Here is a 16,230-nt window from a genome sequence, read left to right as displayed (position 1 = left end):
AGAATTCAGAGTTTCAGAAGGTGATGTATGTTATGGTGATTTATGAACTACAAGGTTTGGCAAATAAGACAGAGAAGTGTGATGTTTGGTAATGAGGAAATTTCTATATTGGATTTGCAGTCAACTAGCGGTTACTGATATACACAAGTTGAGAAGAAGTGAAATGACCAAGCCTAATGAAACACCAGCATTAGTTGCAAAGTTCAAGGATAAAGATCCCTCTCCACCATTACAACAATGTGCATCCAGAAATCTAGTAACCTAGTTAGAGAAGTCAGAAATTAGATATGAGGGTAGCTTAATAGGCATTTGTGCCCAATGCAACAAAGGCCTATTAAGGCCTTTGTTGCATTGGGCACAAAGGTCTTAATTGTTTACCATATTTACTCATACTTGTATACTGCTATAACTCTTGATTGTTTACCATATTTACTCATACTTGTATACTGCTATAATTCGCACTTCTTAGCCAAAAATTAAAGTTAAAAAATCATGGTGTGAGATATATGCAGGGATTTTCAGAAACTAAAGTTTTTCAGGAAAAAAACTAAATTGACATTTATAATTGGGGGTGCAATATCCAGGAAAAGGAAAGTCACTAGTGGAGTGCCTCAGGGATCTGTTTTAGGGCCATTACTATTTAACTTGTATATTAATGATATTGGCGAAGATTTGGATGGAGATATTCAGTTGTTTGCAGATGATGCAAAGTTGGGACGAACCATAAAGAGTAGTGAAGATGTTGTAGCCTTGCAAGAAGACTTGAATAAATTGAATGATTGGGCAAGCAAATGGGGATGTGAGTTCAATGTTGCAAAATGTAAGGTTTTAAAATTTGGAAAACAAAGATGGGATGCAGAATTTATGCTTGGTGAAAATATATTGTTGGAAGTAGAGGAAATAAGAGATCTGGGAGTGATAGTGGATAAGGATCTAAAATTTAGGGGTCACATCGCCAAAATTGTGAAGACAACACAAAGACTTCTGGGAATGATGAGGAGGACACTGACGTGTAGAAGTAGGGAGATTCTTGTTCCATTGTATAAGGCTTTGATTAGGCCACACATGGACTATTGTGCCCAGATTTGGTAACCTGGTTTTCAGAAGGATGAATAGATGTTGGAAAGGGTCCAAAGGCGACTGACTAAGGTAGTTTCTGACCTCTGGAATGTCGAGTATGAGGAAAGATTGAAAAGATGTAATTTGCAGAGACTAGTGGAGAGAAGGAAGAGGGGAGATATGATAGAGACCTACAAGTTGGTAAGGGGTTGCTATAGGATCAATGGTGGAGAAGTTCTACAGCGAATAGTGGGAGATCAGGGGAGAACCAGAGGTCATCCCTGGAAACTGTATAAAGAGGGTGTGAGTAGGGGAGTGAGAGGCAGGTTTTTTTTCATGCAGAGTTGTGAATGATTGGAATGCCTTGCCTGAGAGTGTGGTGTCTGCAAGGAGTTTGAATGTGTTTAAGACCCGGTATGATGAGATGTGTGTGAGATAAAAGGACCTCCTAGATGAGTCTTTGACTCCATGAGGTCTTGTTTAATAATAATAATAATAATTAAATCCTCAGATTTCATTATAATTTTAATTGCTTACATAGAGCCTCTGCAGTTCAGTTGGTATAGACGAAGCTGTTTGGTCAGAAAGATCTGAGTTCGATTCCCGTCCAAGACATGAGGAACCTTTATCTAATCACTTTCAACTAAAGGTGAGTTAGCTGGTCTCATATGAAGTTTTTTTTTTTTTCCCCCTCCTGAAAACTTGGGTGTTTCGTCCCTCCAAACAGACAAACCGGCCTTGTCAACAAGCTCAAATTTACAATCCTGAAAGACATATACTTAACCCGTCCCGGGGGAAGAAAAGGTGGGGGTTACTCACGTTATTTATAAAATTAATGCATTTAAATTTTATTTATTAATGTTATTTACACGATCAGCCACTCACCTTCATCACGACATATTTATTTGAATTTTTAGCGACAATGCTTCCGTAATTAAATTGAAACAAACAGTTTCATTATTGCTTGTCCTTTTATCATTTCGGAATAATAATATCACTAGGATTTAAAAAAAAAACAACTGAAAATGGGTATGACTTTCTAAGAATCTCCTATTCACTATCGCTACTTCCTGTCTCAAGAGCAGTTTCCTCATGTGCATTGTCAATCTACACAAACAGCACCATCTTCGTTCCTATCCAGGGCATTAGTAATGTCTGTTTTTAAAAAACTTTTGGCAATTATTTCTGGTGAAATCATGACCCAAGCTCTCAAAATCCAGTTGCACAACAGTTCTAATGATGGTCTCTTAATCTTCCCTGCCGGAGTCAGGTCATAGCCATTGGCTGCCACCCACTCCATGTAGAATTTCGTACGTAGTCCTTGAATGGTTTGTCGACGATACATCCAAGGGCTGTAGACAAGGTGTAAGACCACCTGGAATAATGGTCACATTGATTTTCACAGCCAAACGTTTTTTACTATTTCTGCCATAACAAGATTCACTATCTATTTCTTAAAGTTTTAATCTTTTTTTCATGTGCAAGATATATGAGAAACTTTTTAATTTCTTTTTTTTTTTTGTAAAGTAAAATCAGGGATGTGAGATATACACAAGAGTGAGTATATATATATTTGAGTAAATATGGCAAATGGAGTTTTATAATACAAGGATGGATGAACATGGTCATACTTGTATACTGCTTTAATCTCTTACTGCACCAGTAAGAGATTATAGTAATATACACTTGGGTCTCTTTTTATGAGGATCTTTTTTATGCGGATTTGAAGTTATGCGGTGCATAACTTCGAAACTTATGTATAGTACACCCACAGATACGAGACCCTTCGACACTTCTGCGCATGTGAACAGAAGGAGAATCCATTCCAATAATAGGGTAATCAATCCATATTGTGGGATGAGTTGTTTATTATTACACGGCTGGAAATTAACTTCTCTTTTATGATCATTGTAGTTTATAAAGTAGTAACTATTTTGCTTGTATAACAGTTGGAAAATTTTACCTATAAAGCACGTGATTTCACGTTATACATAATGAACAGCATGTTGCAGCACATTCTGGCGTAACGTGAGTAACGTGTAGCAGTGAGTGTCTATGAAGTTTAATTTTGCATGTGAGTAAGTGTTTGTCTTTTCATTATAAAGTCTAAATTTTGCTAATTTTTATTTTAAAGATTTAATTTGGCCCAATGGAGAAAAAAAAAAAGCACCAAAGAAAAGCAATTTCTTTGGAAATGAAAATTGCAATTTTAGATCCCTTAGCAAGAAGAGGGATCTATGGCAATTGGTAAACATTTTAATTTAGGCAAATCTACTATAAGAGCAATTAAAAAGAATGAAGTTGCAATAAGAAAATCTGTCATTTCTGGCACAAAACTAAGTGCCAAATTATCATCATACTCAAGAGATGCTTTATTAGAAAAAACGGAACGAGCGCTCATAATTTGGATCGAAGAATTAACTCAAAGAAGAATTCCTATAAGTGGTTATTTAATTAAACAAAAAGCTCTTCGGTTTTATGAACAGATGAAGCAATTGGAGCCGTCTACTTCCGCTTCCCAGGCTGATAAAGAATTTTCAGTTAGCAAAGGAAGGTTAACCGGGTTTTAAAAATGGAATGCACTTCATAACGTGAAGATTGCAGGCCAGGTTGCAGCAGCAGATGAAGCAGCAGCCAAAAATTTTCAAGAAAAGTTAGCCAAAATTATTGAAGATGGTGGATATTGTCCCGATCAAGTGTTTAACGCTGACGAAACAGGATTGTTTTGGAAGAAAATGCCTGGTCGAACTTACATTACAAAGTCTGAGAAGAAAGCAAGCAAGGATCAAGTAACGTTGTTACTTTGTAGCAATGCATCAGGGGGATCGAATGTTGAAACCTCTCCTAGTAAATCGATCTCTAAGACCACGTGCTCTAAAAGGCAAAGATCTAAAACAGCTGCCAGTACACAGGATGGCTAATACAAAGGCCTGGATAACAACTGCTGTATTTACTGAATGGTTCAATAATTGCTTTGTACCGGAAGTGGAAACATATATGAAGCAAAAAGCTCTCGATTTTAAAGTTTCATTAACTGTTGACAATGCACCAAGTCATCTTTCTGCATTATTTTTTTAAAAAGGTACTTTCATAGGCAATGCACCACCAAACTGGCCACTACCATTCCTTCTCTTTTCTCTAATCACGTAAAGAACACAAGTAGTCATAGTCCAACTCCAGACATCTCAAACAAACTTCTCATCTTCTTCCTTCACTCCCTCCCAATAAAGGAAAATAGAAACTTCCTTCATTTTTCTCAAGATGAGAAAAAATGAATTTCCTTCATTTTTCCATTTAACACAATTCCAAGCTTTTCAAGAAACAGGTTAAGATATTTCTTTTTCCATAACCACTTGTCCACACATAGCACTGATGAGTTATAAGGTTTTGCACAAAAAAAAAAAAAAAATCCCAGTCTGAATGGTTAAGCAGTTACGAGTACCTGTTCTCCAACTAACAGGCTGCAGGTCCCAATCCCATTATAGGCATAGTTCTTAGTGAATGTCTTTAGGCGGTGGATGAATTTCATTGCTTTGTATTAAACCACCAACTCATTTATATTGAAAGCCTGAAGTGGCATGATAAAGTTCAATGCTCAGGTTTCTGGATTACGTAAAAAATTACTCATTTATCCTAGAATCTATGAATATAAAGGTAAAATCATTCACCTTTTGGTTATCAAGTTCCTTTTCACAAATGAAAATCTGTGGATCAAAATAGGGTATTATATGATACAGGTTTATTAGACATATATATATATATTGACAAAGCCAGTTAGTTTTTGGTTGAAATATTTGCAATAATAAAAACGATTTATTCTTGTGAATACATGTGTATAATACATTATGTCACAAATGCCATTAAAAACTGGTCATACAGATAGATTATTACATGATAAGTTAGAATCACAGTGAGGCAGAAAAAAAAAAGCCATGAAGCAAGTGTTTTATGTCAGTTAATTCTTAGGCTGGTTTTCCCATTTTGTAGGAAAATAACAGAAAAAAAAAACTGTTTCATGATGTATAGACAGTAATTCTTTCCTCATCAGCAAGGGACCTAGAGGCATCAGTAGAATAGATCTGAAGATTAAAGCTAGAAGACTTTCATAAAACTTACAACGAATGGAATGTGGAAACTAAATGGTGCATCTCATACAGCGCAATATTTGCCTCCTTATGGGACACTTTTCTGATGACAGAGAGATAACCAAGCAGCATTCATTTAAACAAGGTTACACGTTAAGCACAGTTAAACATTTAATTGATAAGGTTAATATAGTACCAAAATATCTGTACTATAACTTTTTTCAAAACAATGATGTCCCACTCTGCTTAAAAAGGAAGACATTTAACTGGTGTATACTTCCAGTAATCACATGTGGTTGTGAAACTTGGTCTCTAACAAAAGCACTAGCAAATAAACTAGCAACAACTCAAAGAAAAATGGAGAGGTTGATGCTTGCCATCACATTAAAAGATAAGAAGCGAAACACCTGGATAAGAAGCCAGATTCACATCACTGACATCATTCTTCACCATAAGCGACTAAAATGGAAATGGGCTGGACATCTATACAGAAGAGAAGATGAGTGATGACCACCAAACTAACTAACTGGATTCCAAAAGAAGGGAAACGAGGCCGAGCATGTCCTAAAAGGTGGAGTGATGAATTGTTAAATTTTGTTGGGGAAAACTGGTCAACCATTGCCAAGAACAGAGAAAGATGGAAAGAAATGGAGGAGGCCTTCGTCCAACAGTGGACAGAAAATGGCTGAAAAGAAGAAGAAGAAGAAGAATTAACTTTACTCAATTAAATGTTTAACTGTGCTTAATGTGTAAATATATTTAAATATGCCAGCCTGATTGCCCAGGTGGCTAGCATACTCATTCTCCAACCAAGAGGCCATGGGTCCAAATCCTGCCATGAGCACAGATGTTTGTGACTGTCCTTAGGTAGTAGTGAATATTATCACCTGGTGTAAGATTGGTTGGTTGGTTTCTAGTTTATTTGGTACAAAAACTACAAAGGTCATACTGTACCATACTAAAGGTTATAAGCATTTAAAAATAATTTCATAAAGCAGCATCTCTAGGTAAACAGACCTGCTGCAGAGGGCACAGCAACACACAAGATCAGAGGTTATTACAGTAGCGCAAAAATAGTTAACAATATAAGTTAATACATAAAATATGAAACACTAAGCCAAGGAATGCAGTATCTACATATATGTAAAATTATAATAGATCCTTTATAGCAGTACAAAAATAGGCAAAAAGGGATTATTATACAATATGCATGTATGAAAATTAAATTTAGTAATGCAGTAGAAACAGAATTTAGAATACATATAAACAGAATTACTAGAAAGTACACAAATACGTAAGATGTCCTACAGCATTACATGATTATTCGAAAAATAAAGCAATAAATAAGATGCATACACAAAATGCATGTTAAATGATACAATATATACATATAAACAAAATTACTGCAGAGGTTTCAGCAGTACATAAATAGATAATTATAGGTTAACATATGTATATACAAAACAAGTCAAGGAAAGCAGTGTCTACATCTAGGAAGATTACAACAAACATTATTATACTAATAAAAGGAATTATTATACACAGCATTGATGCATAAAATTTAAGTTTAGCATTATGGTATTTACATATTAACAAAATTACAGCAGAGTGATACAATTATACAAGATCAAGGCCTATGATAATACATAATTGGTCAGATATATTACAAATAAAAGATAAAAGTTAAGTTAAGCAAAAAAGTATTTACATATAAACAAATTTATGGTCAAATGTGTTTGTACAAATTAATTCTTTCTAAAAAATTAAAAACATCATACAATTTGCCTGAGTCTGCTAGCATTTCCCTGAGTGTATATGGCTTGGTTAGATAGGTGAAAATTTCATTCCTCTCTCGTGTAAATTTTTGACAATCTACCAGAATATGATGAATAGTAAGATGTGTGTTGCATTTTTCACATATGGGAGGGTCATCAGTTCTCAGTAAATGAGAATGCATAAGGTGACTGTGACCTATGCGGAGCCTAGCAAGGACAACCTCCTCCCTTCTCTTTGTACCTTGACTAAAAAGCCAATGTTTAATTTCAGGTTTAATGTTATATAATTTGTTTGTTGATGTTTCTTGCCATGTTAACTCCCACTGAGCAATTAGCCTTGATCTTATAAGTTGTCTGTAGTCTGTATATGGAACTGTCAAACAGTATGTGGAGAAGGTATGGGCTGATTTAGCAGCTGCATCTGCAGCCTCATTTCCTTTGATTCCGATGTGGCTGGGAATCCAGCAGAACTGGACATCGAAATTAAGGATTTTCATTTTGTGAAGCAGGTGTAGCACTTCATAAAGTACTGGATGAGGATTATACATAGGAGAAGAGATAGCTTGTAAAGAGCTCAATGAGTCTGTATAAATTATACACCTTTGGTAGCAGTTTTCTTTTATATGCACAAGTGCAAGCTGAATGGCATGTAACTCTGCTGTATAATTACTGCAGTCAGGTGGAATCTGATTTGAAATAATAATGTCAGGAAACACAGCAGCACAGCCAACAGAGATGTTAGTTCTTGAACCATCAGTATAGATGGGTAAGAAATCAGTATGTGCTGCTCTGTGTGCATTAAACAATTGCAGGTAGATGGATGATGGGGTATAAGATTTCTGTAGCTGACAAAGTGAGAGGTTGCAAGATGGTGTGCAAACCTGCCATGGAGGGATGTTGTTATGTTTAGTATAGCTAATGTTAACATTTATACTAACAGCTTGCATAGTTTCTTTAATACACATACCAAAAGGATGTATAGCAGTTTGATGTGTGTGATATTGAGCTTCCCAATGCAGAGAGAAGATACTATTCCATGTAGGGTGATCAGGGAGAGATTTTATTTTTAGGGCGTAATTAAGAGACAACTGTTTTCGTCGAAGTGATAGAGCCGGTTCATTTGCTTCTACATAGAGACTTGGAGTGGGTGAGGTGCGAAAGGCACCAGTAGCTATCCATATACCCAGATGATGGATGGAATCCAACCATCGTAGGTTACTCTGTCTTGCCAAACCATAGACTTGGGACCCATAATCCAGCTTTGAACGTATAAGTGCACGATAAAGATGGAGCAATGAAGCTCGATCAGCACCCCACCCAGTAGAGGATAGAGTGCGAAGGAGGTTCAAAGTTCTTTTGCACTTTTCTCTTAGTTGACGAATGTGTGCTAGAAATGTGAGTTTTCTGTCAAAAATGAGTCCCAAGAACTTGGTTTCTGTAGTTACTGGAATAACAGTAGGTCCCATTCTCAGTTCAGGATCTGGGTGATGAGTGCGTTTTCGACAGAAGCGTACACAGACACTTTTTTCTGTTGAAAACTTAAACCCATTATTAAGAGCCCACAGAGAGACATGATCAATTGCTTGTTGAAGTTGTCTTTCAATTACTCTCATGTTATGTGAGTGACAGTATATTGTGAAGTCATCAACATACAGAGCATTGTCTACAGTGGGAGGAAGCTTTTCAATGATTGAGTTAATTTTAATAGCAAAAAGGGTTACACTTAAGACAGAGCCCTGGGGAACACCTTGTTCTTGAAGATATGGTCGAGATAGCATACTTCCCACTCTGACTTGGAAAGTTCGCTTGGACAGAAAGTTTTTAATAAATATAGGGAGGTGTCCTTTGAGACCTAGGTTATAGAGGTCTTTTAATATGCCATATCTCCAGGTTGTGTCATAAGCTTTTTCCATGTCAAAAAAAACCAAGACAAGATGTTCTTGCTTCAGAAATGCATCTCTTATACATGTTTCTAACCGAACTAAATGATCTAAAGTTGATCGATGTCTACGGAAACCACATTGTGTATTGGAAAGAAGACTGTTGCTTTCTAAATACCAGAGAAGTCTGGCATTAACCATTTTCTCTAGTATCTTACAAAGACAGCTGGTCAAAGCAATGGGTCGATAATTATTTACTTGTGTTGGATCTTTTCCTGGTTTTGGGATAGCAATGACAATTGACTTATGCCAAGAATTTGGAAACTCTTCCTCTGCAAGTATTCTATTGTATAATAAGAGAAGAAGATCCATAGAAGATGATGGTAGATGTTTTATCATTTCATAATGGATGTCATCAGGTCCTACTGCACTAGGGTGAGATTGTAGGAGAGCTCTTTTTAGTTCCTCCTTGACAAATGGCTGATTATATGGTTGAAGAATGTTGGTAGAAAAATTAAGCCTTTGTTTCTCTTGCTGCTTTTTCAGCATTAAAAATTCTGGAGAATATGAAGCTGTTGCTGAGATTTTAGCAAAAGTTTCTCCTTAAGTATCTGCAATAGCTTTGGGATCAGCAAGAACATTTCCATTATAGTTCAAGGTGGACAAACAATGTGTATTATATCTGCCTTTCATTTTCGGGATTTTATCCCATACAATTTTTGGACTGGTCATTTGATTAATTGATGTAGTAAATTAGATCCATGATTGTTTTTGACTCTGACGTCTTACAAAACGTGCTCTGGCTCGAGCACACTTGAAAGTTATTAAATTTGATGTGGTGGGGTATCTATGAAATATGCTCCATGCTCTATGTTGATCTTTTTTGGCTGCCTGACATTCTGGGTTCCACCAAGGCTTTGGATAAATTGGAAATCGAGATGATGTTTTTGGGATTGAGGTTGTTGCTGCCTGGACAATGCATTCTGTTATATATTTTACGGCTTCATTGATAGGTGTTTGACTGATGGCATCAGCATTAAATTTTGCAAGAAGAGAAAATTTTCCAGTCAGCCTGGTCCATTTTCCATATAGGTATCCGTGTGGGTGAACATGGTTCCTGTGAAGACATTGTACAAAGAACAGGAAAGTGATCACTTCCATATATGTTCTCTTCAACGTCCCACATGAGCAGTGGAAGAATGGAAGGGGAACAGATTGTAAGATCAATTGCAGAATATGAGCGGGTAGGCATATGGAAGAAAGTATTGAGTTTATTATTTAGAAGGGAAAGGTTATTATTATCAAGAATTTTTTCAATGCTTCGACCTCGTCTATTAGTGTTGGCACTACCCCATAGAGTATTGTGACCGTTAAAGTCATCCATCAAAAGTATGGGTTCAGGCAGTTGCGAGATAAGGTTATCAAGATCAATTTCATTTAGCTCAGCATTTGGTGGTAAATAAATTGCACATACTGTAATAAGGAATCCCACAGAGATGCAAATCGCTACCACTTCTAGAGGAGTATTAAGTTGGACCTGATGGAAAGGAGTATGATTGCCCACTAGGATAGCTACTCCTCCATGAGCAGGACCATCTCCAGTTCTATTCTTACGTACAACAGTGAAATTCCTAAAGATACAGTCCTCATTGGGTCTTAAGTAAGTTTCCTGTAGACAGAAACAGAAAGGTTTGTGTTTCTGCAACAACATCTTGATATCGTCAATATTCTGGCGGATCCCACGACAGTTCCATTGTAAAAATTTTCCTATTGTTTTGATTTTATTGATTTGTCTGGTTTTCGAGAGGTTGAGGGCTTACCTTTGTCAGATTTATATTTATCCACTGTTTTTGGGAAGTATGGACGGCTAGTGTCCATCTCTTCCTCTGGTAGAGTGTTCAAAACATCAAATTTGTTAGGGTCAGTTGGTATGCTTAATTTGCTTTCAGTGGGTATCGAGGTATCCATTTTTTCTGTGTGAGTGTCTGGTGGTTTATCTTTGAGTGACTCCACCATAATTTTTTTGACAGATGAGTTTTCAATGAATGGGACTATTTTTGAAGTTGTCTTTGGAGTAAGGCCATAGGTCTTGTGATTAATGTGTTCAACAGAGAAGCACTTACGATCGTAAAGTTCAGACAAGGTGAAATTATCAAATGGTGGAATAGATATACATGTTTGAGTTGCTGTTTGCACTTTTTTAATTGTTACTTTTTCAGCATAAGAGGATTGTAGAACAGGTGTAATGGTGGCTAGCTTTCTTTTTGCATCTTGATATGTTATGTTTTGTTCTGTTTTTATTTTTTGTATCTCTTTTTCATCTTTCCATTTCTGACATGCACGAGAGTATGCTGGATGATCTCCCTGACAGTTGACACATTTAGCTTTTTTTTCACAGCAAGATTTATTTTCATGTTCTTCACTACCACATCGAGCACAGGTAGTAGAACCACAACAGGCAGTTTGGGCATGTCCATATCTTTGACATTTAAAGCATCTCAGTGGGTTAGGGATATATATTCTAACAGGACAGCTGAGATACCCTGCTTTTACAGATGTCGGAGGTCTAGGTGTATCGAAAGTAAGGATGATGTTCTTGGTTGGGACCAGGCAACCATCCCTGCGTATCAGGATGCGTCTCACACTCGTAACTCCTTGTTCTTTAAGCTCTGAACATATCTCCTCATTAGGAACCTCAAGGAGATCCCATTCTGATATCACTCCTCTACTAGAGTTGAGTGTTCTGTGAGGTGTTACTGCAATTTGTATTCCACCCATTGTCGTTGCTCTCAGTAGTTTCTTGGAATGTTGTTTGCACGTTGTTTCCACAAGGATATCACCAGAACGTAATTTCTTGACAGTTTTGGGAGATCCTGCCAGTCCTTCTAAACCTTTTTGGATAAAGAAGGGTGACATTTTCCCAATTGGTTTTTCATCTGTTGCATGAATGATTAAAAAGGTTGGTACATTTTTGTTAGTATCCGACATCTTTTGTTTCTTACTTCTGTTTCCATAGGCTGTGTCTATATTATCAGTACTTGGTTGGGACTTTGTTAGGGTCCCTGAAACATCTGAGGATGAAGAATTCATATTTTAAGGAATTTTAATTCGGCACCAAAGCTCCCCACCCACCATGGAGCCACACATGGATGCCCACTACCCAGCAAGCAAAGAATGCGCTCAGGAGTGGAACGCCAGGGCAACCCTGGACGCTATACTGGCACTGCAGCAGGCCTAGTATCCCGACCCCGGACCATGGGGTGAGAGACTTACTGCAACACCACTGACCCTTGCAGGCAAGCCCACTAGCTGATTGATCCTGGCTGGGCCATCCAGGACCACCCGTCTTGTCGAAGCAGAGGCCAAAGTAGTGCAAGACTACCAGGACCCCCCTCCCCCTTTCCGGATGTCCACGAGTCGCACCGCACGGCAAACACGGCGGCAGGACATTGGATCCCAGTGATGGTGGTCTGGAAAAAGGATAGTGAAAAAGACTCAGGAGAAGTAGAGCAAAGAATACGGGAAGAAAAGCAAAGAAAAAGAGGAAGAATGAAAAGGGCCAGTACCATCACTGGGAGGTCCCCTCCACCACGAACAGGTGCCCCACATGGAGGGGCCTGGTGTAAGACCACTGACCTCCTTATTGGAGGCCTGAAGTGGCTTGAAAATGTTCCATGTTTGGTCTTTAGAGCAGGGTTTCCAGACTGTGTAAAAAAATAAATTAAAAATACAATATATATATATATATATATATATATATATATATAAAACTGATAAAAATAGAAAAAAAATCAGCATGCCTGTGGTACAAAAGGTACTATAGGTTAGTAAAATAACCTTTCGTGAGTGGGGGTAATATAATATACTATATGGGACACTTTGTTAGTAGGTAATCATTTGCATACCCTAAGTGAATGATGATGGGCTTGAAAATATGAGACTTCACCTATCTCAGCTGGAGCAGGTAATCTCCAACTAGGAGTCTCGTTGTTTTGTTTGGAACCAGAGAGAACAGCGAAGAAAGTCAGCTCAAACAAACCTCAACCCCTCAACCTCAAGAATTGAAGGCAATTAGCTAAGTTAACATATTTAACATATGAAGGCCAGTGGAAAAGAGGTGAAGAACAAAGAATTTACAAATTGCCAAGTTGGCCAACAGCTATTATCAAGATGTCTTCATCTTGGTAATAGCAACAAATTGTTGAGATTCTTCTACATAATGAAAAGCAAGAAATGGGATTGACTTACAGAAGAAGAAATATTTGTTTAAACAAAATTTTTGGTCATAATTTTGTGAGCATTTTCAATATAATATCAACTAACTCATAAATTAAGATTAATATAGTACCAAAATATCTGTACTATAATTAACTTTAATTACTCAATTAAATGTTTAACTGTGCTTAATGTGTAAATATATTTAAATATCTTGACCTAATTGGCCAAGTGGCTAGTGTACCAACTTTCCAACCAAGAGACCATGGATTCAAATCCCCATAAGCACAAAAAAGAAATAAAAATATAGAAGCAAGAATTACATAAACAGTGAGTGATGCAAAAGTGAACAAGGGCAAATGTGAATTAATATAAAGTGGACTAGTTCCAACTAGCATTTAAAATTTCAAAAGAGCTGAAAAGTAGGAACAGAAAAACCAAAGAATGCTTAACAGACTAGTGACCTTTGCCATGTCAACATATCAATGATGCTCTTTTTGAAAGACATTCAATCTAGAAATTGAAGAAATTTGATAAGAGCTTTTCCACTGAAGGTAAGCCAGCCAGTCTTGTGGAGGATGAAAAGTTTTTTCTCCTGGAAAACCTGACTATCTTCTATTCTCCAAATAACTTGGTCATTTAGCCTCTTAGTTATTTTGATCATAATTCCAGCACAATAATCAGCAATGCAATGTTGCTAGGAGTTAAGTTAAACAATTTTCTCAAATTATAATCATAACCATAATAAAAAAAACAACAAAAGCACAAATTACATAAACAATTAAGTCATGCAACAGTGAACAAAGACAAGCATGAAGCATTGGGTCATGGGGAGTTCTGTAGTCAACTATCATCAATATGCTGTCTGTGCGGTTAGCCTGGTGACTATGCATGCACTTTGCAACTATATGTCTGGGGAAGGAGTGTCCTGGGTTCGATTCCGTTGACGATGTGAGGAGCTTAAGGATCTTCCTCAGCCATAGCCAAGTTAGTCGGTCTTGGGAGTGGACAGCAGAGTTTTCTCCCAGTTTATCTGGGGTTTTTCATCCAGCAAGCAGGCAAACTGGCCCTGTGAACACACACGGATACAGTCAGGAATACTTAACACAATCCCTCCAGCCATAGGTCTGAATTGTTAGCTATGCTGGTCCCGAGCCAGGATAAAAATAGGGAGGACTGAGGTGATGCCGTACCTCCCTGTAAAAGGAGCTCACGGCCGTTGAATCACCATACAAAATGAAATGAAATGAATCGATATGCTAGGTAGATGAGTTGTGCAAAAGAGATGTTGACAAAGCATGAAAATTCATATCTGACACAAGCAATGTATAACTGCATTCCAAGGATTAGGCACGTAAATGGAGTAGGAGTGAAATGGATGAACAGTGAGATCAAGCAAGCTGTGTTGGAAAAGAAGGATTATGGAGGAGGTACAAGACAGTTGGCGGGAATAAAATCCATCAAAAATATAAACTGCAGGCTAGGAAGGTGACAACCACAGTAAAGAAGGAAAAGGTGCAGCATGAGAGGAGATTGGCTGGTCAGGCCAAGGTTAATTCAAGGGAATTCTTCTGCTATATGGCTAGCAAGAAGAAAAAATAATTATGGCAGATTGAAACTGGTGGATAGTTATGGCAGCAGAGTGACCATTGCAAAGGATATAGTGGAATTATTGGTGAGGTACCAGAAGACATGACTGCCAGCGGTACAGCATCATTTACACCGGTATGATATACATTTATAATGATTACTTTATAAACGTATATCGTACTGGTGTATACCTTATAAACGTATGATATACCTTTATAAACGGTATACATTTATAAAGGTATATCGTACTGGTGTAAATGATGCTATGCCACTGGCAGTCATGCCTTCTGGTACCTCACCAAAGTCATTGGGTGCAACTTTTGTCCATCTGTGCTTCCTCTAAACAATGTTCCATTTTCAAAAACACTACTTAATGCATAAATCATGTTATCCTAAAAAAAAGTCTTAGAAAAACAACTAGTGACATGACTTATTTTCATAAATTAAATGCAATTTAATTTGTGCAGTTGGAAAAAGTTTACAAAAGAAGAATAAATATATTTCTTAATTAAATATGAGTATTAAGTTGATAAATACAGTGAGTTGCTAGCAATAACTGTCACAAAAAAAAACTTATTTTGTCATGCAACTTTGGTTTCATTAAATGTAACATAATGGAAGCAGCATGTTTATTTTTTGCACCTCAGTTTCCTTTATACGAGGTAGTATCAAAAAGTTTTGAGACTAGCTCTGTTCACGAGAAATTACTTTATTTATCTACGTTTACATACTATCACTTTCAAAATCCCCTTGCATATCAATACAGCGCTCCCAGCGTTCTTGTCACTTCTGGAATGTGTCCTGGAAGTCTTCTTTTCAAAGCATGTCAAGCACCTTCTGCGATTCGTGCTAGATCTCCACAATGGTGTCAAAATAGTGACCTTTGAGCTGGATCTTTATCTTTGGGAAGAGGGCGAAGTCTGCAGAAGCCAAATCTGGTGAGTAGGGTGGGTGCAGAAGTAAAATCATGTTGTTTCTGGTGAGAAACTCACGTGTGAGGAGAGCTCGGTGACAGGGTGCATTGTTGTCATGGAGTATCCAGTTTTTTGCGTGCCACAGATCTGGTCACTTTCGCCGAATGTCCTCCCTCAGATGCCTTAAAATCTGGTAGTAGAACTCGCTATTGACGGTCTGGCCCCCGAGGACGAATTCTCGATGCACAATGCTGAGAATATCGAAAAAGACAAAGAGCATGCACTTGGTCGAGCTGCAGACCTGCCTCGCCTTTTTCGGTTGTGGAAAATGATGGGCTCTTCCATTGTGAAGACTGTTGCATCGTCTCAGGGTCATACCCGTACATCCAATTTTCGTCACCAGTAATGATCCTCGACATGAAGGATGGGTCATCCACGGCACGCTGATGGAGTTGGCAGACTTTGACACAGTGTTCCTTCTGCTCCTGGGTCAGCAGCCTGGGGATGAACTTGGTAGCAACACAGCGCATGTTCAAATCACAAGTGAGGATTGCCTGGACTGTTCCATATGACACACTGACAATGGCAGCAATGTTGTGGAGTGTTCTCCGACGATCCTCATGCACAAGTTGCTGAATGGTTTCGATATTTTTGGGGGTGTGAGCTCGTTGAAGGTCTTCCTGATCTCTCATCGTCTTCCAGTGATGTTCTT

At 37.7% G+C, this 16,230-nt stretch overlaps 1 protein-coding gene across 1 annotated transcript in view; it reads right to left on the bottom strand.

The window, feature by feature from the left end:
• Ptpmeg (protein tyrosine phosphatase Meg) overlaps nucleotides 1-16,230 on the bottom strand; it is a 558,329-nt gene that overhangs the window by 158,579 nt on the left and 383,520 nt on the right. The window lies entirely within an intron of this gene.

The sequence above is a fragment of the Typopeltis vanoorti genome, chromosome 13 (genome assembly GCF_054136105.1).
Source record: "Typopeltis vanoorti isolate ZY-2024b chromosome 13, IOZ_Tvanoo_1.0, whole genome shotgun sequence".
NCBI classification, from domain to species: Eukaryota; Metazoa; Arthropoda; class Arachnida; order Uropygi; family Thelyphonidae; genus Typopeltis; species Typopeltis vanoorti.
The sequence above is the reverse complement of the archived record's forward strand: the minus strand, read 5'-3'. Positions and strand labels throughout refer to the sequence as shown.